Source organism: Neopsephotus bourkii, unplaced genomic scaffold, assembly GCF_033783945.1.
Source record: "Neopsephotus bourkii isolate Nb327-2 ecotype Australia unplaced genomic scaffold, CSIRO-AGI_Nbou_v1 NB_1513, whole genome shotgun sequence".
Classification (NCBI taxonomy): domain Eukaryota; kingdom Metazoa; phylum Chordata; class Aves; order Psittaciformes; family Psittacidae; genus Neopsephotus; species Neopsephotus bourkii.
Genome location: NW_026901989.1, coordinates 42,711 through 65,842, shown reverse-complemented (window position 1 = coordinate 65,842; position 23,132 = coordinate 42,711). Strand labels below are relative to the sequence as shown.

Below are 23,132 nucleotides of genomic sequence, written 5' to 3'. Positions count from 1 at the left end.
TAGTGGTATATAAAACAATTATTACTACATGCTAAAACAGATTTCCACAGTCTTTTAATTCAGCACAATATATATAATATATATATGCATATACTGTATATAGATTTGTTCAAATTAATAAGTGGACTGAGCACATACACCCAGCATAACACACTCCAGTAAAAGCCTAACAACTGCAGATTTACTGACATTTTTTTTTTTTAATCTGACAAAGCTGCAGAAAATAATGTTTTAACTGTTCCTAATAAACATAAGTAGGAAAACATATTTTTTTTCAGAGGTAGAGGTTTTATTGCGTAAAACACTGGGTAAAACTGTACTGCTTCAAAGACATTTTTATTCTAACAGCAGAAACAAAACAGTCATTGCTGAAAAAACAACTTTTAATACTTCTATACCAGAATAAAGTTCTGTCAACTGATGTATCATAATAATAAATAATGACCAAGAATAAACTTTAAATACAAAGTTTTCTAATTGTTACAGGCATAGCAACAAAATCCTCTACTCTATTTATCTCCAATTTCTCCAAGATAGAAATTTTTCTTTGTGTAGGAATGTAGACAGTATTATGACCAGTATCACAGACTACAGAAGTTACAGAGAAAAAACTTGACATGTTTAGATATGAGAAGCATGATGATATTCAGGAACTGACAATGCATCACTGCTGCTGTCACTTGTTTGTATTACAAGTTACAAATGTTCTGGAGAAAAGGGCTATGTCAGAGGGGAGGATAGGGACAGTAGCACCTGACCAAATGGAATCAACACGCACATCACAAGGAGCGAGAGATGTTTCCAGTGTCACAAACAGAATTATTGCCTGTCGTATTTGAAAATGCTCAGAAGACACAAAAGAATACTGAAAAAAGCTCAAAAAGTGCAAGAAATGGAATGTGGGGGGCAGTTTAAGCTTTTTTTTTCTTTTTTTTTTTTTTTATTTTGCTAAGATACTGAAGGCGGCGCAAACACACAAAAGCAAGCGACTGACACAGTCACCAAACACAGTAGTGCAGTTAAAATCCTAAAGCTTACTACAGTCAGAAAGTTCCAATAACATTTCAATCCTTTATCTAGGATCATAGAAACAGTTGCATTAGGTTTATCAGCTCGATTTAAGTAAGGCAGTGAGAACTATACTAGAAAAACAAGAAAAGCAGCTTGCTCTGTGCCAGATGGGTCCAAGTTACATGGTGACCTCATTTAAACTGAAACTTCAGTTGGATGACATCCTTTCCGACAGCATATGCAAACCGTATTCCTTATTAGCCTGAGATTCCTTTTTTCCAGTCTCAGGGTAGCGCTAAGGATTTTATTTACATTGATTGCAGTTTAGTATTTTTTGTAAACTGCTTTCGGCAGAGCTGAAGTTTTAAGGCCCTGGGGTTTTACTCTGTGCTCCCAGCCTGCAAAGAAATATTGACTTTTTTTTTTCTTTTTCCTTTTTTTTTTTTTTATTCCCCTTTATTTCTTTTAAAGCCTGGATAACTGTTTTAGAAGAAGTTAATACTTCTCTACTATCACAATAAACAGCACCAATTTTGCTACTATCAAAGGAAGTACACTAGAAGGCTAACATTTCAGGCCAGTCAGAGAACTTCAGAATAAATCTTTAGTTATTATTCTTACTTTTTAAATTATTATTACGTTTTAAGTATGTGGTTCATTATAGTCTCTCAAAAGCTTTCTATGTGACAAAGACCTTCCTAAATTTGGAGCATCCAATCAGTAAAAAAGCTAAAATCTGCAAAAATAGAGAACGCATTTGTTTTACAAAACCAAAGAAATATTGGCTAGCACACTTTCCTTCATTAGAGACAAAGAGCAGGAAGTTTGGATTCATATTTTAGGTGAAGCTGCTTTATAAGAGCTTGCTCCAGAAGAAACTTCTGCACTATGTCTGTAACACTTACAAAAACTAACACATGAAAATTAACCATGACGGAGGAATCTTTCATTCAAGTGTAAAAAAACCAAAAGTGAATTTAAGAGAAGTTTGAAATTAACCAACAAGAAGAAGAAAAAGAATTTACCAGCCTCCTATGAAATAAAATTATGTTTCTCACCAGTTTCTTCTACAGATAGGGGTGATTAGTTTCACTAAACAATATTTCTATATATTGTACTTCTACTTGTATAGTAACTTACTTCTTCACCAACATGAAAAAAAAAACCAAACAAAAGAATAAAAGCATTTCCCTCAATACTGCAAGATGATTACAAAAGATGGAATTACATTTCAACTCTGCAGTGACACATCAGGCTGCAGATTTTTTATTTTCTAACCACTGATTCATTTGGCTGTATATTAAAAAAAAAAAAAAAAAGAAAATGTAATATCACAATACTTTTAAATATAGGTCAGTACTGACCCTAGTTTATGGGCCGTCTAAGGTTTCTCCTACACTGCAGTTGCAACACCACTTGAATTGATTTTTTCTGCAATGACAGCTCCAGTCAGACTGGCACCATGGCAGTCTACCAAGACATCTCATTACTATGCTAGGCAAATGACAGCAGCTGGTGTCATATTATAAAGGTGTTTTCAACAATGAAAACGCAGCCCCTCAATCTTCAAGGCAACACTAAATTGTTGAGACGGTATTGTTTTTCTGTTAAGAGCATTATTTTTGGTCAAAGACCTCTTCAAAGTCTGAAATTGCCCTGCTTTTTCAATAACTAACGACCTCCTAACATTTTTAAATCACTTTATTATCCCACCTACATTGTTTGGAAGTACTTGTTGCCAGGTAACTGTTTAGCAGCCATTTTCAAGGGCTGGAAATTTATTTTGCATGTGTAATACATATATTCAAACACACACACATATGGAATGTATGTATTTGTGTGTGTGTGCATGTAGACGTATATTCAAAGAGTGTATGACTGGATATCTGTGTGTGTAAATATACATATATGCACCCACCTGTGTGTGTACATATATATACATATATTTGACTGTTTTCAGCATCCTGTACACTTCTGGGAATTTGCACGCTGCTCATTTGCATGGGAGGCAGTTAGCCAACCCTCACCCAAATGCAGACCTAAACTCAGTATAAAAGGTTACTGCAGTGTGGAGATGGACCCACCGAGCTGCATCACTCCTGGACCTTGCTGCCCTCCTCCTTTAGCTCTGCTGAGCTCCCCGGCTTGACAGCTGCAAGTTCCTCCAAATTCCCAGAAGCTTCGGAGTCAATTCTGGAGCGCTTGAACCTGCGGTCAGGATACTGGCTGTTGTCAAAAGGCATGCGATGGACACAGAGAACATGGGTCTTCAGATTTCCCTTCTGAGAGGCACTGTATGGGCAGTATCTGCACTGGAAAGGCCTGTGACCTGCGTGACAGATGAGAGTTGGGTTAGGTTTTTATTATATGTATGCAGCAGCCTGACAAAACCAAACAAGCCAGAGCTTCCTCAGCAGAAATCCCTTCTGTTGGGTGGGGGACATGGCTACATGTCTTCAGCAAGGGTAAGAAATCTGTGCTATTCACATGATGCCTAGTTAAAGAAACTGCATTTAAAAAACTCTCTGCATCAGATTTTCCAGAGAAGTGCAGCTATTTCACCTCCCTCCTCTGAACCAGCTGTAAATCCATCAGCCTGTGATCCAAAACGAAACTCTGGTAAATACAGGGCAACCTCGTACGAGTCTGCCTTCTTTTACATTTGTTAATTATCTTTTTTATTGAAGTGCAATTTGAGAATGACAATGTGCAGACCCATAGTCTGATAAACACACTTTGTCTTTGGGTGGGTTTCAGAGTAAAGAATTGTATGTTTTATTTTAATCACAGATTACTTTTTAATGGAAAGAAATAATGGATTGAGATAACAGAGGTCTCAAACCTGCAAACATTTTCTCCAGTGAGATTACTCCTGTGAGTAAAGATACGAAAGCACATAAGTGTTTGCTGGACCAGGGCCCAAGGTTATCACCAGCTTTAAAATAAAATGTCCAAGCTAGATTAGAGAAGGAATGTTAATGCACAAAATCTGATAGATGCACTTGTAGGTGAAACAGCAACCAATTGCAAAAGGAAGGCATGAATGAAAGATATCACTCCCCAGTAAGGCTATCAGTATACTCTCACATATTTTTCAGATTATTGTGACTTTGAATCTCCATGCTGTATCTGGTTTTGGAGGTTATATTTCAGCAATCACATTTCAACCTATGCTGGGAAGTTGTTGATGTGTTTTACTGGAACTTTATGAGCTTTGTCTCTCAAATTAACTTAAACCAGTACCATCTGAGGTCAAATGTGCTTAGCTTGCTTTAATTTGCTCAAATAAATGAATAAATAAATGTGCCAGACCATCTACATAAAGCCAGGATAAGTGAAAAACAATACCCTATCTCCACATTTGAAGAGCACATTTTCCTTTGCTGTTGTGGTACTACGTAGTGGGCATGAACTAGACACTGGAGTAGCTGGAGAGGAGGACAATGCTTTCCACTATGTGGGAAGGGGCTGGGACCATCTCACCCCAAATTTAGGTGGGAATTTAACAAATAAGTAAATAGATGTTTGTTGTGCACTGGTCTGATGTTACTTGGAGTGGGAGAGCAGAGACGGGAACCTGGGTAACTCCTGGGTTTAACCTTGCGCTGTTGCTGACACACCAGTATGAGCATCTCTAGCAGAGTAAATTCACCTGAGCCAACATTACTGCTCTGTGTGGCACAAATAATTTGCAACTTTTACTGTAACAACAAAACTAACACTTGAAGGCTGAGTCCCCCAAAACGTACTGCTTGCTACATGGGGGAAAGAAGCATTAAGTCCAGTCCACAGTCACTTAAGCCCCATGCCACAGGACTGCAGGCATGTTTCCTTTCTCAAGGATGCAAAGCTCCCCTCCACCCTTTGCTTTTACAAGTTGGAGACTGCCAGAAGTGTGACCGCCCCCACAAGGCCCCTAACCCATAAATCTTGGGATGGAGTGTGGGCTGATGTTCTAGTTCTCTCCTGGGATAAAGGAAGACATTTTCCTCAACAACTTCATAAGGAAAAAGAAATTACATCTGTAAGCTGCTAATCATTACAAAGTCAGATTGCAGTAGAAAATTCCATAGCAATAGCAATGGGAGAAACCTACATAGATAATGTTACAGAAATTTGATTGGACTTTTATAAAAAAAAATCATCTGGAAGATAGGTGGAAACAGTCAACAAAGAGACTGAAGATGTCCCTAGTGGCTCTTAGATTCAGTCCTAAAATAAATACAGGAGCACAAATATGCTTGAAATATTTTGAATATAATAGCTTTGAAAACTGGAAGCAGTCTCAAAACTGTCTGGGTATGAAGAAAGTCCAGAGAAAGACTGGTTTTCATTGTTTCAGAAAATCTAGGGTTATTTGAAAAACTCAGGAAAAAAAAAAATCTGAAAAAACTGTTACATCTTCCCCGTTGTTTGTCAGAGATGGATAAACTCACCAGAATTTATAGCTGGGTTCTGGACTCTTTCTTTCCTTCTCCTTTTCATCCCTCCTGTGTAATGCCTCTGATGGGCATTCCCTGGGGCTCTGTTGCATATTCTGCTTGGGGAGGTGCCAAAATGCCTTGGCCAAAATGTTGGGTAAAGGGAAAGGAGACCTGCTCTATGAAGAATATATTTCCCCTTTCTTCAAAGGACAGAGGCCTGTGACTCACATGTAGTGAAATAGGAGACTACACCAGCAGCAGTAGCTCCCTTTCAGTATTCCCAGTGTTCCATTTGACCATCTGACAACTGATTCCCTTGCTAACGTCCCTGCTAAGTTGTGACAAATGGTACAACTTATCCACCAGCCTTATTTACTCTGGTTTTATTGATGCTATGGAAGAAGCAAAAAGATATCCTGTTTATTTAGTCTTGTGTGCTGCAATGGCCAGAGACTGGTGATATAATAATGCTACTGGTAACTGCACGCAGAGCAATGTACAGGGAGCACAGACAGAGCAGTGGCACTCTGGGAGTGAGCACGCACATCATCCTGTGAGCCACCCTCTGAAGCCCTCAAGCATCATTTAGCACAGAAATACGCTGGAAAGTTTTAGGTAGAATTGGTACCACTAGCCAACAGTGTGAGATCTCATCAAGCAGCTCTGCTTTGCCCACACATAGCTATCATCAAACGGCCATCCTAATTCTTTCCATCAAAGAACAAATTCTAAATGAGGAATCCACAAAACATGGATGGAGCTTACCACCTCACACACACCAGACTAAAAGCAAACTCTTCCTGCCCATCACTGAAGAAAGTTCAGACCCATGCAATTCCATACAGAGAATGTCATTTATTAAATCAATGCAGTTTAATAAATCAGACAATATAAAATGCACCTACAAGGATTCAGTTCTGCATTGCCTCCCCCACAACTTACTTTTCAGGCCATCAAAATTTCACATCACTGCCTTGTGAAAAGTAAGTACACAATAAGTTAATTTGTATTGTCACTGTGCAGTACAACTGTGGTAAAGAGCACATTCATTTTTAATCTGGTATGAATAATATATAAATATGTATACAGAGTGAGGGTCATAGGAAAGCAAGTGGTACATTGTTTACAGCAGAAGTAGTACAAAAACTAGAGATTATTCTCACTTGCAAAGATAACAATATCTGCAATTTGCTTGTAACTAAGGGGTGAAGGAAAATGCCTATTTCTCTTAGGTATCCCACCCATTAGTTTTAGCTCAAAAACTTCTTGTGGGTACTAGGCTCTTAAAATAACCCTTCCCAGATAAGTTGGCAATAAATTCATAATGTTTCATCTAGCAGTGGTTGGAAAGTTCTCTCTTAGCCAGCTATACTTCATATATATTTTACCCACTCTATATCTTCCAATAAAATTATATGAAAGCCCTTCAGGAAAAAAAAAAAAAAAAAAAAAAGAAGAAATATTCCTGATAGTTCAGGAGATCATGTGTAATGCATTGCATTTGTAGTAAGGAGGATTAGACTGAAGGTGGGCCAGCGAGGGGGGACAAACTATGGTGCACAGACTATGGAAGACAATGTATTGTTTGCAGCTGAAATAATCCTGCTCTGGAGTAATGTTCTATGAAGCCTGTGACTGAGCATGTGCTCCAGGTGGAAGCTGACAGTCTAATGAAATGGAACAGCAGAAAATAGTAATTAAAAAAAAATAGCTAAAATGATAAAGGTGGCTGGATTCAAAGAATGTGTTTAGAAGGTGCTGATTTCCCCATGAAAGGTGATTACCTCCAGCACCTGCGGAAACCACTCCTCTGAACGTTATCTAAACCTTCTAGGATCAGACCCACCATGGCAGCAGTGATGAAATGACCAAGGCTCATCATCTTCTCTAGCTTTGACTATACCTTGGAGAGAGCAAGGAGTGTGGATGGGAGGCATTTTCTGGTTAGGACGGGGAAATTTTGTGTGGGAAAAACCTCTTAGGGTTTGAAACTAGTCCACCTTTTAAAAAAATATATGCTGCTTCATTAATTTAGGCTTTGATAAGGAAAAAAAAAAAAGTTTGTTTTCTTTTCTTTCAAGTTTGTGATCTGATATGTTGCTTTGTGACACATCATGTCAGCCTGCATCAGTCACATCTCGTTAGGTTTCATAACATGGCATGACTGATGCAGCCCAACATGGTGCATTAGCTGAATAGAGCCAGAAAATGCAGATTCTGAGAAAGACATGGATCTCAAAGTCTGGGGCTTAGGACTACATAAAGGGAAGCGTATTTAAAGCAGGATCCTTGGATTGAAACAAAACCATTGTCCATGAGCTGTGAAGGATTAAAATACTTGCCAAGACTATTTTGCTTTGTCTTATCTTTAAAACTCAAAATGTATTATTGGAACACATAAAAAGTCAGTGTCAACAGAGTGTCATTTGGTTACTTACTGTTACCCAAACACCATTAACAGTTACTAATTTATTAACTTTGATATGGATCCATTATTTAAGATTAGCACAAAGCAATACACAGATCAGGAAGAGAGAAAGAATGATGAATACTAAAATCTTTTTCATTAAAAATAATCATTTACATGGTCAAGCCACATTAATTCTCCACTTCTAAAAATATTTGATCAGTATCCAAATTTTATAAAAATTTCCACAAAAAAACATCTTATTTTTGTGGTATTGCAGGCACATATGTAGGGGTTTGCACTAAAACGTAAAAATGGGCATTGAACTAGTCACATGAATAAGATCAGGAATCTATTCCAGATTGTTAAAAGTGTACTAATCACAGCAAAATCATGGCTTTCTCCCAAAGCAGCAAGAAAATGGTAATTTGAAAGAAAAATGCCAATAATACATCACACACAAGCCGTCTGTTGTCCCCACTACACCACTTTTTATTATATTGCATATGTGTACATATATACACACAGATACACGCATACAGACACACAGACACACAATTTAATGCATAAATTTAGGGAAAAGGCAGAAGAGCAATAAAATGATGAACAGAAAACAAATGCTGTGCAATGTACTATAAATTATAATTAAGTCCTGAATAAAATGTGTTTCCTAGATATGACATTTGTTCCCCTAAAATGCAAAAATGGCCATGATTATCTGACAGAATGTTTTCCCTTAAATGGCCAATGGCTATAGCACATACTTCAATGCAATCCGGCAAACTGATTTCAGATCTCTTTGCCTGGTTTAAGATTATTCTTTCAGTGAAAATCAAAAATAACAGCAATTACCTCTTTAAAACAAATAAATTATTCCCTCACTAAGAAATATTTGAAAAGCCTCAAAGGTTTGAATTTCTTGGAGGCAAATCTCTTTAGCTGAGATGTTGGACATTGAAGATCTAGACTTCACCTCCTGGGCTGCTGTAGCAATCCCAAATGGCCAGGACCACCTGTGGCCATGACCAGGCACTCTTGCAGGACCAGCTGCAGTGGCTTAGGATGGATGGCCACTGCCTCCTGCACCATGATGCTCAGTCCCACAAGGTTGCTGGTGGAACGGTCCTTATAATCACACATCTGCTGCAGTGCAAAGTCAGCAAGCTGCATTCAAACCTCCAGTGAGCCTCGACCTCCCCAGGAAGAGCTGCTTTATATCTTTTTTCCTCCACAAGCTTGCATTTGAGGTAAAATCACCTTTAAACAGATGAAGTGTGCATTGCCTCAGCAGTAACAGCAGGCAGTGCAGGAAGAAAGCCTGAGCATCTCCAGTTCTCTGACAGTGACCACTCAGCTGAACTTAAAGCCTTCTCAGGCGAGGTCCCAGGAATCTTGATGAACACTGCCATTTTAAAGTAACACTATTACAGCATAATGACAAATATTTGTAAAAGGAGAACTATTTTCATTTAAATCTTGGCTAGTGTGATTTCCTTCTTTTAACATATAAATTTTCATAAATGCATTTATTATCCACTGTAAACATTCCTGGTACCCAAGAGAGCAGAATGGCTCTAAAGCAGTGTCGTGGTTTAAGCCCAGTCTGCAACTCGGCCACACAGCCCTTGCTCACTTCCCCCCCTTCCTTGCCCCGCTCCGGGAGATATGGGGAGAAGAGCTGAAAGAATGTAACTCTCACGGACTGAGATAAGTGCAGTCCAGTAACTAAGGTATAACACAAACCACAGCTGCTGCCACCAATAATAATAATGATAAGGGAAATAACTAGGGAAGAGAATACAACTGCTCACCACCTGCCAACTGATACCCAGCCCGACCCCAGCAATGATATAGCCCTTCCAGGTAACTGCACCCAGTTTATATACTGGGCATGATGTGCTGTGGTATGGAATACCCCTTTGGTAGTTTGAGTCAGGTGCCCTGTCTCTGCTTCCTTCCAGCTTCCCCTCCTCCCCGGCAGAGCATGAGACTCACAAAGGACTTGGTCAGAATAAACATGACTTAGCAACAACTAAAAACATTGGTGTTACCAGTGCTGTTCCCAGGCCAAAAGACAAAAACACAGCACTGCGTCGGCTACTAAGAAGGAAAAAAATGACTGCTACTGCTGAACCCAGGACAAGCAGCCATTCTGATCTGCAGCACAACAGTATGGATGGGAAAATACTGAATAAATGTATTTGTCCAATAGACAATAATGGCTCCTATTGAGCAATTCCACATTGTTGGTCTCAAAATATGCATTTTATGAAATCCCCCAAGTACAAGACAGATTAAAGTACATCCAATCGCATTCATATATGTAATAAAAGTTTTTATAAAACAATTGAAAACTATATGTTTATTTATATACAGGTCCAGGACCAACCAAGAACCAGACCAGCTACTGAAATTCCCCCTCACTAATACAGAGCAGACAATTCTAGGGGCACCTTAGGTCTGAACACATGAACTGCCATCTGGAAAAGCCTTTTTCTTGCTGTGGGTTAGACGAAAGATCTTAATTAGGGGAAGATAAGCTTGGGGTGAAGCCCCATCTTATGGGAAAACACAGCCACTAGCTTGATAATAAATAAACACATTCTGGACAGCTGAAAAACTTGCTCTAAAGCTAACAGGACTTATGCACCTGTGAAGTCTACTGTGGCAGGTTAGCTATCCAGAAGGAATACCCTATAAGGATTAACATGGTGCAAGGCATGGTCCCAAGGCCAGAATCCACCCCAAAGCCATCGTGTGGCACCATGGCCCTGCTGCTTCGCCAAAATGAACATTCAGTCTACAAGTGCCTGTAATAGCAGGGAGGCAAATTATTGAACCATCACTGGCTGCAGAAGAGCTGGAGAATGAAAAGGCCTAATCCCTAACTAATTTGTTTCAAGGATTTTTACTTAGGAAAAAAAAAAAAGATCCATTCATCAGATCAAATTAAACCCTCAGGTACCTACACGGCATTTCTGAAATGTAATCAAAGGTGGAGTCTGCTCTTGATTTAGTATATTATACAGTGTTTGGTGTTTCTGAATAGGTATTTTAACTTGCTGATGAGTATACTAAAGGGCTTAATGATGACAGGCAAAAGCAAAAGTTGGTACTATGCTTTGTCTTTAACACATATTATTAAAAGATTAAGTTAATTTCACACATTCCCCCTAAACTAAAAGCTGCATTTTAAGCAGCAGTTCAATTCCTGTCTCAAAAAGTTACAATCACTAATTAACACACACTAAAATTTATTTTAAAAGCAAAAGAAGAAGAAAAATCCACCAGCAAACCAACCCTGCTCTGTGAAACAGCCAAAGGTAGATCAGTGTAACACAAAGGCTGACAGCCACCTGGACAAGCATGATATAAAGAAACAAGGAGAAAATTCTACCACTGTCCTTCACACATAAGCTTTTAACTCACTAAACAAAGCAGTCACAAAATGATGGAAAACATCACTAGTTTAACACTTGTTGCCTTTGTTATATAGGGCATGGAAATTATAATTATTTCGAGGTAGATGGAAGAACTCTCTAGCCCTCAGCATCACACCAGATACAAGCAAATTACAAAATGGTCAGTGAAGTCACTCACAGAATAACAGGAACTTGCAATTCTGAGAAAATAAACATTTCCCACTACTTGCAGAGCTGATAAAGTAACAGGATTACTCAACTCCAGACACTTAGCAAAGAATTTTTTTCTTTTACAGAAGAGTAAGCTTTTCACACAGGGGATTTTGATTTCAACAGGAAATGGATCTTTTCTTTGAAAAAAGCAAAAGCATCAGCAGAATAGCTGAAAAGGTCCTCCTAAACAAATCTTAAACATTACATGAAACTCAAGGGACAAAAATGTTGAAAAACAGCTGAAAGCTTTGCTTTCTAAGGACCAGTGTATTCCAGCCCGCTGCTTAGGATGCATCTGCCCTTCACAGCAGAGACCCTCTGCACAATAGCATACCAGTTGGGTTTTGACATGACAACATGGGTTATGAGCCCAGTGTCTCAGAGGGCTGCAAATGAGGTTAGTGGGAATGCTGTCACTGATTGAGCTTGAAATGCCAGACTATCACTGTTCCATGCTTTTGGAAATTTAATTACATTTAATCTTTCATATTTATTTACTTTGGTTTATACACATAAGACACAGTTCTTATCAAGGGCACTAGGTACCTGTTATAAAAAGCAAGCCACCTCCCACTAAATTTATCATGGCAGCGGTTATGGCAATTTAGAAATTCCTCTATCATAATCCCCTTCACAATCCTAAACTCACAAGTTTGTCAAAACATGCCAGCATCCATCTGCAGCCATGCTCCCCATGCTGGTACCAATTCTTGTTCTCCTAAAGCCAGCACTTCCCTTCGTATCTGCAGCCTTACATGAGAAGAGGGAGGCACCTGAGCCCAGGGAATACAAGGGTTACAGCCCCTCTTTTTCTTTCTCTTTTCAACAACCTTTTCTTTCCCCCCTGCTTTGGGCATCCAAACAGACTGCAGCTAATGGAATGTATTTCAAAGGTAAGTGGCAGGCTTTTCTTTAATATTAACTAACCCTGAATTCTTCTGATTATCAAAATTACATGTTCAGAGTCCCACCATTGCCTTTACTTACATATTTCAATTAATTGTGATGTCTATTCACCCCTTTAGTTATTTTAATCACATCAATAACATTCCCATTCTAACCCCCTTGAGCAAAATATCTCAGTTTTCCTACTAGGTCATTCACAAGTTTTCTGTGTAATGTTCTGTCATATTTTTTAATTGTCTCAGTAAATATTTATTATTTCAGGGAGCATTTAGGACTCCTGGAATGAAGCTCTATTTGAATTTAATGTACCTGTAATTTCCCAGAATAAATGCTATACTGGTAGCACTGGGATTTTAGTAAAGAGATCATGCAGTTCAGAAGTGGCAGTAGGAAAGGTCTTGTCGGTGATGATATTTTGCTTCCAAATGTCCTTTATTCTAGCGATTTATAAATACAATAGCATTTTCTCTTTCACTCTGGGCAACTATCTTGAGCTTATTTATTTTATTTGATGGAATGGAATTTAAAAAAATGCCGTACTCAGCTTTCTAAATTTCTCCTGCCCACATGTCAACGTGTCACATCCTCAGTTGGAGCTTCACAGGACAGCCACACACTCTGTGCCATGCACAGACTGCCCCTCTAAGCACAGCCAGGTAAAGACCAGAAGCCTCCTCATCAGCTCCATGGTCCACAAATCACCTGAATGGGAAGGGATGGAATTATCACACGCTGTAATGCTTCCTGAAGAGAGGCCCCAAAATAAAATCATTGTTTTCTGTGTGCATGATATCACTCAGGCTAAGCATTTTCTCCTATAATTGTAGGTGTTGCTTTGTTACATAACTGGGGTAATTTAGATGCTGTTTTGTCACATTATGTCATGTGCCTCATGATTCTTCATCTACAACAACATGTTAATAAAGAGCCTGAGGAAAACCAAAACACGTTAAGTAAATATCCAAGCTAGCTAATAGTTAATATTTCTAATTATCAATGAGGAGCACACAACTTCACTAATTATTCCACCAAAACATTACTATTATCTGTTTATGGGATTTTGTCAGCCTAGTTCACAGCACAACTCATTACAGGCAATGCTGCAGCAGTATGTGCCATTGCTGCAATGAATTACCAGAGTGCAGCCTGCGTGGGGACTCCCAGCAGCCCACCTCTCACCAGGCATCTCCTCCGTAGGTGTACCTATAGCTAATGTCTCTGTGGAAAAAAAGTACATGATATTTTTATCATATCCCATCCAACAGCTCAGGAGCTCAAACAGTAAAAATTAAAATGCTGCAAAGAATAAATTGAGCATTAACTTTGCAGGACCTCTCCTCCTGGAAAGTGTGGTTGACGCTGTTGCAGAAAAAGTGTCTTTTTTATTAAGTCACAAAGGAAATGCTTTCTCCCCTTCTCTTTTCTATAAAAGGCTCTCTAAAATGAAAGGTGTCAGACTTTGCTTTTTCTTCTTGGCATGATCCAGAATGTATGGCTGAGGAATGACAGATGTCTGCAACCAGCTGCAATGAAGCATGCTAAAGTTTCAGTCTAATCCACTTATTTCACTGCAGTCACGTAAACCAAAACAAATGGGCAGTGCCTTACATTATAAAAACACAGCAGCATTACTTTGTTGCATAATGTAGCTGATACGCCATCTTTTTATCATTTTTTCTACTGCAGAAAGAATTCACCTTTTTATTAAAAATAGCCCCTGAAAGTTCTCCTTTCTGCTCACCTCGATTTTTTTCTTTTAGTGTCACAGCAGTCTTGCTATGCCCCATGCATTACTCAATATGCTGCTATTATAAAAACACTGGAATATTTTTCCAGGGAAGACTGCTTTTGTTTTTAAAGGCATGATCTGATTCAAAAGCCACTGGGCCTGATTCTGTTCTTGCATCCTTGTTTCCAGCCCATGGCTTGAACAGCTCTGAGTGCTGGCAGGATTGGACCCACCAGTATACCAGTATGTGTTTGTTTAACAAGTGCACCAAGCACCTACCCTTACTGGGCAACAATCCCCACATTTCTGCTTTTTGCTGATCAAACTGGAAATGCCAGCAGAGACACAACTAATAGCCTTAAATCTACTTGACTCACCTCATTCAAAAAGCCCTCTCTTTTAATGAGGAGCAAAAGCCTTTGCCAATGTGTACTGAAGCTCCTGAAAGACCCCCTATTTCGTTATGCCAGAGGGAGGATAACCTAAGTGAACATGGCATTGCTTCCTGGGAAGGGAGACCCTGCTCCACTCCTGCATGTAGTGCAGCAACCTTTTGAACCCTCTCTCCTTTAATCCGTGTAAGGAAAGGGAAAGGATGAGGAGTCCTGTGGCTCCCTCCCTGCCAGCAGTTCCAACAGCTGGGAAGCACTCCCTCTTTCAGTGCAATTCATAAAAAAAGATGTGTTGGATTTCGCCTATGGCAGAATGGTGTACAATTTCTGGCCCTTCAGGCTAAAACAATAAATGCAAAGAGGAAAATTTGAGATTTCCCCCCTTAAACTTCCCACAACAACCTCAGCAAAACCACATGACTTGTCTTGTACAATCTCCCTGGTGTTTTCAGTGCTACTTTGGCAGGAAATCAGAATTACTGTTATATAAATTCCATCTGATGCCAGAGCTACCATCTGTGAGTAAAACTGCTTCACCTACGTCTGCCGGCAAAGCCACTCTCCCAGAGACAAGGGAGAAGGGGAAAAAAAATTTGATTAATTTGCAGAATGCTTGTGATTTGCTCATATATTATTATAACTGCTCATCAGCACATGACAAATTCCCAGCACTCCGCACAGGAACCCGTACAGTTTCAGCAGTTTTTTGCGTCGGCACCTGACAGACTGCAAAGCCACTAATGACTTTCAGATGCTTACAAACAGTAATTCTATCTTCAGAATAAAAAGAAAAATCCGTAGGAAGAAAAGAGTAGAGTTAGTCTATTCCATTTCCTTCCTGTATATCAACATGATTTAACATTTTGGGGCAGCAGCGGTTCCAGGATCACAACACGGCTGCTCCTTGCCTGTAAAAGACAAAGACTGCCAATCTCAGGGGGAAAGGTGGAAGCAAAAGCCGGTCTCTGAAGGCTTTTGCTAAACCAGCTCCACAGAGAGCCAGATACAAAGCAGGTAGGCTAGGAAAAGGCACACCTACTCTGCAGTACTGACATAAAACACCGGCTCTCCCCAGAACTCCTGAATTCCATACCTATTTTCTGATTTTAATACTTCTGATAACCTTGTGCATTTTCAGGGAACACATCTGCTTCCTAACTGCAGCCGAAATGTTTTTTTTTCCCCTTTAAAACTATGATTATGCTTTCTGAAGCACTGTCTGTGTGCTTGATTGCCTGTTTTAGATTAGAGATTTTAGCAAAGAAACAAAGACTTCAGAGTGCACATCAGTCCTGCATATGAGAAACCACAGAAGGAATAAGCAATAAAATGTGATGCACCATCTGTCCACAAACAATAACCTGGATGTTCTGAAGGCTTACAAATTATTTAGCACACAACCTCACCGAATTATAGGACCCTTAAATAGAGCAATAGACTGGGAATGAGAACCCCTTTGATGTCCTTTTGTCCCCCCCCCCCCCCCAACTCAGCCCTCGATTGATTGCTAACAGTGGAGGTATTTCTCAATGACTGTTGGAGCAAGTTGATTTTTATTAAGTAGCTCTCCATAGAATATTTTGCCACAGATCTGAACAGTGGGGTACACGCTGCCTCTCTGGCCCTAGCCTGCTGCAAACAGATTGTTAATCAAAAGACAGTCTAAAAGAATAGTCAGTTGGGAAATTCAGTCCTAAGGGCAAAATGCTGCCCTCAGTACTCATGTGCAACTCCCACTGCCTGCCACAGGAGCTCACAGGAATACTCGGTGAGGAATTTGACTTTATTAAGTACTAGAAGGTTTCTGACTGGACTCTTGTGGAACAAATCTCTAACAAAGAATCAGATTTTCCCCCCCCCCCCCCCCAATTGTATCCTGCTCCAATTAAAAATAAAATGATATTTTTCTTAGCTGTCATGCTGAAGCACAGTGATCTCGCATGCAAAATACATTAGTAACTGAGCACACTCCAGGTACTGTAAACTGGAGTATGTCAAAGCTACTGGATCCCTAGACAAACCTGGCAGCCCCCAGCAATCTGCACGTATACCAAAATCAAGACATTCAGAGATTAGCGTTTGGGCTAGAGGATTTCACCACATTTATCTGCAATATCATGTAAAAAAGCAACCAAATGAATATAAAAATTACTTTTTTTTTTTTAATATGCAGTGGATTGCAAGATTTCTAAATCTGCAGTTTCATTCAACCTTACCTCTATGTTATAAATTCCTGAGCTTTTATTGAACACCAGCGTTTTTTTCCTATCGAAGCATACCTCTACACACATGCTCCAAAATAAATTAGCATCCCTAAAAGCCACACACTTAATTTTAAAAAGGAAGAGCTTTGTTACCATTTATTAACAACCTGCCCTAAATATTTCTTTTGCTTTGGTTTCCATAGATTTTTTTTCTGCAGCTTTTCTTAACACAACATTTCCCAAGCCAGCCCTCAGCTAGCAAACATTCAGACCAACCTACCTAAGTTCTTCATAGTATGCCCTTTACTCTTTGGTCTAGATGGCAGCTCAAAATTCAAATTAAAAAACAGATATTAGAAGATAGAATTTTATTTTTTTATGTCATATTCTCTTTGACGAACAGGGGCCAAGAGGGAGGTAACTCTATAATTAACTTTAGATATGCCTAATGTAACTCCATTATCATTGATGAGTTTTATGGAGAGACACTGAGAAGGAAATGTGCCTTCTAGAGTTTCATTATGGTGCCAGCACTATCAAAGAATATTTCAGTACTTAGGCCCTAATTCAGCATACTGCGGAAGGTTAGGCACACTGTAAAGCCTGTAAGCCATTCCATGGACCTATGTAGAAAGGTATATGTGTTTATACAATGCACAAGTGTAAGTTGTCTCTAAGCTGGGGACTTGTAGCCTAAGCCTTACTTCCAAATATTCAGAAAAGAGACATGGAAATGTGCCCGGGGCTAGAAGCTGGCACATTACATTGTTTCTTTGAGAATCCACATTCCTTTTGTATCTATTTCGGGGTTTATTTTTATGTGCTGTCTGCTCCTGGTGTGAAAGGGGCAGAGGGCCTCGAGGATGCCATGTGCATGAGGGGCCACCAGCCCATCACATTATGGATGCATCCACAGCATTGTCCTGGCCACCACCCAACTGTGGGCTGGAGCTCCCCCGGCCGATGAGAGACCACCAGCTTCTAAGTGGGAGGTCGGTAATTTTATTGTCACTACAGGTCACCAGGAGCTTGCTGGTTGCTGTACATGTCGCACACAGACGAATAATCAACACCCAGAGATGAAGGGTGGCTTTAGCTCTTATCCATGTCCCTAAACACAAGGGTTGCCACCAGGAAAGGGCACATGACGAAGGGACTGTTGAATAAAGGGCCAGGTGGGATGGGGCTTTGAGCAACTTGGTTTAATGGAAGGTGTCCCTGCCAGTGGCAGGGGGTTGGAAGTAGATGATTTTTAAGGTCTTTTCCAAGCCAGACCATTCTAGGATTATATGATATGCAAAAAATCCATTAGATGTTAAAGCTAAACCACCGAAATCCTTTTCCAATAATTTCTGTGGTAGTCAGTACACAGAGGACCAGACACTACTGAGGATTTTATTTTCAATAAAATTGTACAAATCCAAGATATAGAAGCTTCCATGGGCAGTGGGACTCAAAGTACCCATTTAGAGTATTTGGGTATTTTATTTTTTTTATGATTTAAAGTGATCCATACCTATCTCTGAAGAACTTAAGCCAAACACAGCATGTCAGGTAGCAAAGAGGCAAACATTCCTTCCATCAGTACCTGGCACACTGACACCTTGCTCCAAACCATGCTGCCTACGGGAGAGTCACTTAGTTTTGCATAAGCATCACTGACTTCCATCATCTTCCAGAGAGAAGGTTTACTTATATGAAATCAATGTCAGGCTCCTGGCTTTCAAGCAAACTGATACTCACTGGGGTGTCTCTGTGTATAAACCAATCACTTTGCAACAAACCTAATGTATACAGTGGTTAGAGGAGGCCAAAATATTTGCCTTCTGGAGAGGCCATGCAATTCCTCTGGTTTCAACAAATAATCTGACCTGTGTAACTTTTCTCTATCTACTGTTATGCTAATCAGAATGGAGAGGTCTATAAAGGTACTTAAAGAGACAACTAAAAAAAATTAATCTGTGGTTTAACTTAAAGGTCAACTCAATACATATTGAGAAGTCAACTGAAATGCTTCCATTAAATATAATCACTCCTTCTAGGGTGGTAAATACTGCATGGAAATACCCATCAGGAGCCAAAATCTGATCTCAGACGAATGCAGGACTGGAACTGCGGCACTGATGGAGGACAGCTGGGATGGGGTTGCGCACAGAGCCCTGCCAGTCTGAAGATCTGGGTATCAAGACCCAGGCCACTGGAAAAGCTCTTTAAACTCCATGGGATGGGATTAATACAATGAGATATTTAAAAAATAATAATCTGGGTTTCTGTTTTGGACTTTTCCAGCTTTCTAGATTCCTGCTTTCAAACATTTTTCATAACTGTAAAGTCTAAGGAATTACTTTCTCATAAAAAGAAAGGAAAAAGTTTTTTCTATAATCACATGGCTACCATGGTGAGGGCCCTTTGGAAACAGGAAGGTGCCCTAGCCATCCTAGTGAAACTGGACAAGCTGTGGGACCCTCAACCCTCATTCCTGCTTCTGGGCTCTCTGACAGGTGTGCATTCAAACCTGTTACTCTGTGCATGATCATTCACATCCCAAACTAGTAATCCTGCTCTTTAACAGAAAGAAGCAAGTTGAATACAGCTTAACTAGCATTTTCTGCACGAGAAAACTTATTCTTTAAATTTTAATATATGGGAGGTACACTGTAGGCAGTATCTTCTGAAATAATGTTAAAATTTGAATACTGTGCCAGGAGAGGCACAAAGGTCAGATTCAAATCCTGGACGTAGCATAAAAAATTTAGATAAAACTGTTTGCATATATTTTTGTGTTGCATGTGTCCTGACAGTGTCACCATCAGCATGGGCTCCAGAATTCATAATCCACTATGCTATTTTTTAAAATAGTTTGATTTGCTTATTAACTGTGCTTTCCTATTTCCATGAGATATAGACATCGACAGTGAATAGACCTTTTCTAATTGAACTGATAGCTTGAAAGTGAACATGTCCTTGAATTTACACTGAAAGATAGACAGTGATTATTTATAATAAGGGATTTAGTCAACTGCCTTTCCATTTGTACAGCAAGGACTTTATCAACAGACCATGTTTAGGTAAATAGTGCCAAATAAGATAAATTCTGTATTAAAGGACGAACGTCTTGCAGTGTCAGATGTACATGGAAGAGACATTTGGCTGATGATATGTCCTGTAAGTATAAAAGAGAGTATTAAGATAACACTCTATGCTAGCATTAATACATCAAAGTTCTGGACTGACCTGTTTCATCCAAAGTGAAAGAGAGGATGCTCTTAATTCCTATCTAAGATTAATTTAATTCAGAAGGCATTCAGCCTTATGTCCTCTTTTGCAGCTTTATAAGAATTGCTGGATTTGCAAAATAGCACGGCTGTACGTATGGTAATAAATGATCTGTATTTGTCCAGCCAGAGTTGAAGCCTTTCTTTAAAAACACACACACACACACACACACACACGCACACACACACACAACTCTGGCTCGGTGAGCTTGCTTTGCCCACAATATTAGAGCTTAGCTATCTCCTTGCTGAAGGGCCTATTTGTCTGCTTTAAGTGAAATCACTCAATTCTCAAAAGTCAGTGGAGGACTTTAGAAGGGGGAGGGCTGGGAGAGGCCACTCCAAATAAGTTCCATTAATCAAAAGACACAGTCTAATGTAACTAATATTTTACAATTAGAGAAGACAAGATGGAACTAAAAGCCATCTATCTCTCTTACACCACATGATCATCGATTCATAATCAGAAGACTGAGAGTCGCACAAAGATGCATTTACAGGGGCTGGGGGAGGGGGCCTGGTCGGAGCCGGAGATAATGAACACGATGAGAAGGAGCGGCGCTGAAGGCTGGGGAAAGATGACAGAGTGGTTCAATGGTGACAGATGACACGAAGATGAGTACTGATACCTGACAGGCAGCGAATGATGACTGCAGTCCTTTCCCACCATTATGATCCTCAATTATCTTGGTAAGGACTAAGAGGAAAAAAAAAAAGCCCAGCCGAAGTGGCTCAGCCCATCCGTTTATTTATAAGCTGGGATAATGCTGGAGTGTGCCAGGCTGCTGGAAAAGGCCACCTTTTCACAATTGGATCAGCACTTTATAGGAGCTGTAGTTTTCATTGTCAGCGCTCATGGGCACAAGGGGAAATGGGTAAAATACAGCACTTGTCCATCTGTTTTGTAATAAAATTCCTAAATCTTCAAAGGGACTTATTTTTTTTCTTTCACTGCCACCTTCAGGAAAAAAAACAAAACCCTGGCCTAATAACTAAAAAAAAAAAAAAAAACCAACTCGAAAAAGAAAACTCTCTTTGTATTTGCATGTAGAATTAGGGGGCTACAGCCTGTGCTCCCAAAATCACACGCACAGATTTATTCCAATGTGTAATGCACAGTGGGGAAGGAGCCAGTGTGAGCAAGAGCTGGAGCTGTGACGAGTGTGGGAGCATAGTGAAGGGGAACTTTTAAAGATTCTTCATTGATTTAGGGAATTATTAATAAAAGGGAAGAAAGTTCGCTCGAGACTGCTTTGTAGTTGCAGAAGATGCCACAGGCTAGCATTTCTATGCCAAAGAATATGCTGCTCTGCTACATTATTTATTTTTAAAGACACAGATCTCCTAGCTATGTTGGATTCATTGCTTTTGAGAAAAAGAAAAACAAATTAAGACTAATGTTCTACACAGCTCCCGATAGCAGTAAATATTTGATCAGAACGGTTCACATTTAAATGTTGACATACTAAAAATCGTATTTTGGAAGAAATATTTCTTCTTCTCTCTTTAACGGTAACTTTCCTTTCCTCTCCCCTTTCCTCTCCTTGTCCTCTTGGAGGAATGAAGTCACACAAGGTAGCACAATATTTCCTACCAATGGAAAAAAAATAATGTATGAAACCAGGTCAAAATAGCTCTGCTTTCTTTAAAGAAGATAATTAAAAAAGAAAAGTCCCATGCACTATGCAGGTCACACGTGCTCTGCAATTTTGCCTGCCTTTTCCCTCTTGGAGCTCCATCAGAAGGAGTGGGCTACCCAGAATACCCCAGCACAGAGCCATCCATAGCACCCACTTCCACAGGCAGGAGTGAGCATCAAGCACAGGCTGGGAGACCTAATCTCCACTAACGCTTGGAGCAGCTTAAATACCACCACACTGGGCTTCATCTGACCCTATGTAAAAACTTCCCATGTACTTTTCCTGGCTTCAGGACTGTGAGCACAAGAAGTACATCAGCAAAAAGACGTATCAGAGCAGAGCTTTCCTTCCACTCTGTCATCTGGGGTGGAAGGAAAGTGCCACCCAGTTACACCAGCTCCAGCTGGCCAAGTGGGCTTTAGTAAAAAGCATAAAGAGCATTAAAGTTCAGTAGGTTCTTTTGTTCATCAGAGATGTTTAGTGAAGAAGTTCTAAGTTTTGGCTACGTATGTTAAATAAAATAATAGAGGAAAAAAAAAAAAGAAACAATAGTGAGAATTAACCTAAATACACCTGCTGATGCTGACCACTTCATAACTGCCTTAAAGCACAGAGTGCGCACTGAGCTGCTTGGGCTGGAAAGCTCGATGTCAGGAGAAGGAGGAGAAGGTATATCAGGATATGTGTCTACAGGACTACATGGGCACCACTGGGTTAACAAACAGCATGTCCACAAAGACGTAAAAATATATTGTGTGACATATGGCACCTTTTATAGAGCTGCCTTTTAACTGATAGTTGCCACCCCTCCTTTTGCACAGGGAACACACACACTAGAATGGGTTGGAAAGGACTGCATGGAACGAGTCACACTAGCACAAGAAATGCAATGCCCATCTTACAAACAGTGCATGCACAAGGAGGGCCTTGCTGGTATGAGAATATAACTATTCAAAGAAGCATTTCCCATATTTCCATTTAGGAATCCTAGTTGTGAACAAACGTACTTAATCTGCCCACTTCATGCACCTGAGAACTAAGACAAATTGAACCCATGATCACTCCCCTAATTAGCCTAAACAAAAGCTGTAGATATGAAAAGCATGGTTCTGATGTAGGGGTCTTCGTAGCAATTGATCAATTGATCAATTATTGTATGGCCAGAACTGGGTTTCACAAATAACACATCCTCAGAAGTGATGATAACTGACACAGCGTAAGCCCCATTTTGTCACTGGTTTTTCACAAGAGCACGTGCTTCTCTTGTACACAAGTTTGACTCGTCTCCATGTAACACTATTTCAGTATTCATGGCAAAACAACTCTACTGCCAGCAGTGGATTCACAGCTGTGTAAAATCAGACTATCATAGTGATTAATTGGGCTAACTTAATCTGAACATGCAAATTAAGCAATTGCACTCACAAATATCTAATTTAGCATGTGCATGCAATAGTGTAATTTGCACATACAACCACACTCTTTGGGTAAATGAGGTACACGATTACG

At 39.7% G+C, this 23,132-nt stretch overlaps 1 long non-coding RNA gene across 1 annotated transcript; it reads right to left on the bottom strand.

Annotated features, from left to right (window-relative positions):
• Nucleotides 1-2,314: 2,314 nt before the first annotated feature.
• On the bottom strand, nucleotides 2,315-20,846 carry LOC133221182 (uncharacterized). The gene is made up of 2 exons (XR_009727920.1): nucleotides 20,613-20,846; nucleotides 2,315-3,340 (listed from the first exon to the last, which is right to left on the bottom strand). It is a non-coding gene; the product is annotated as an uncharacterized LOC133221182 (long non-coding RNA).
• Nucleotides 20,847-23,132: the final 2,286 nt, after the last annotated feature.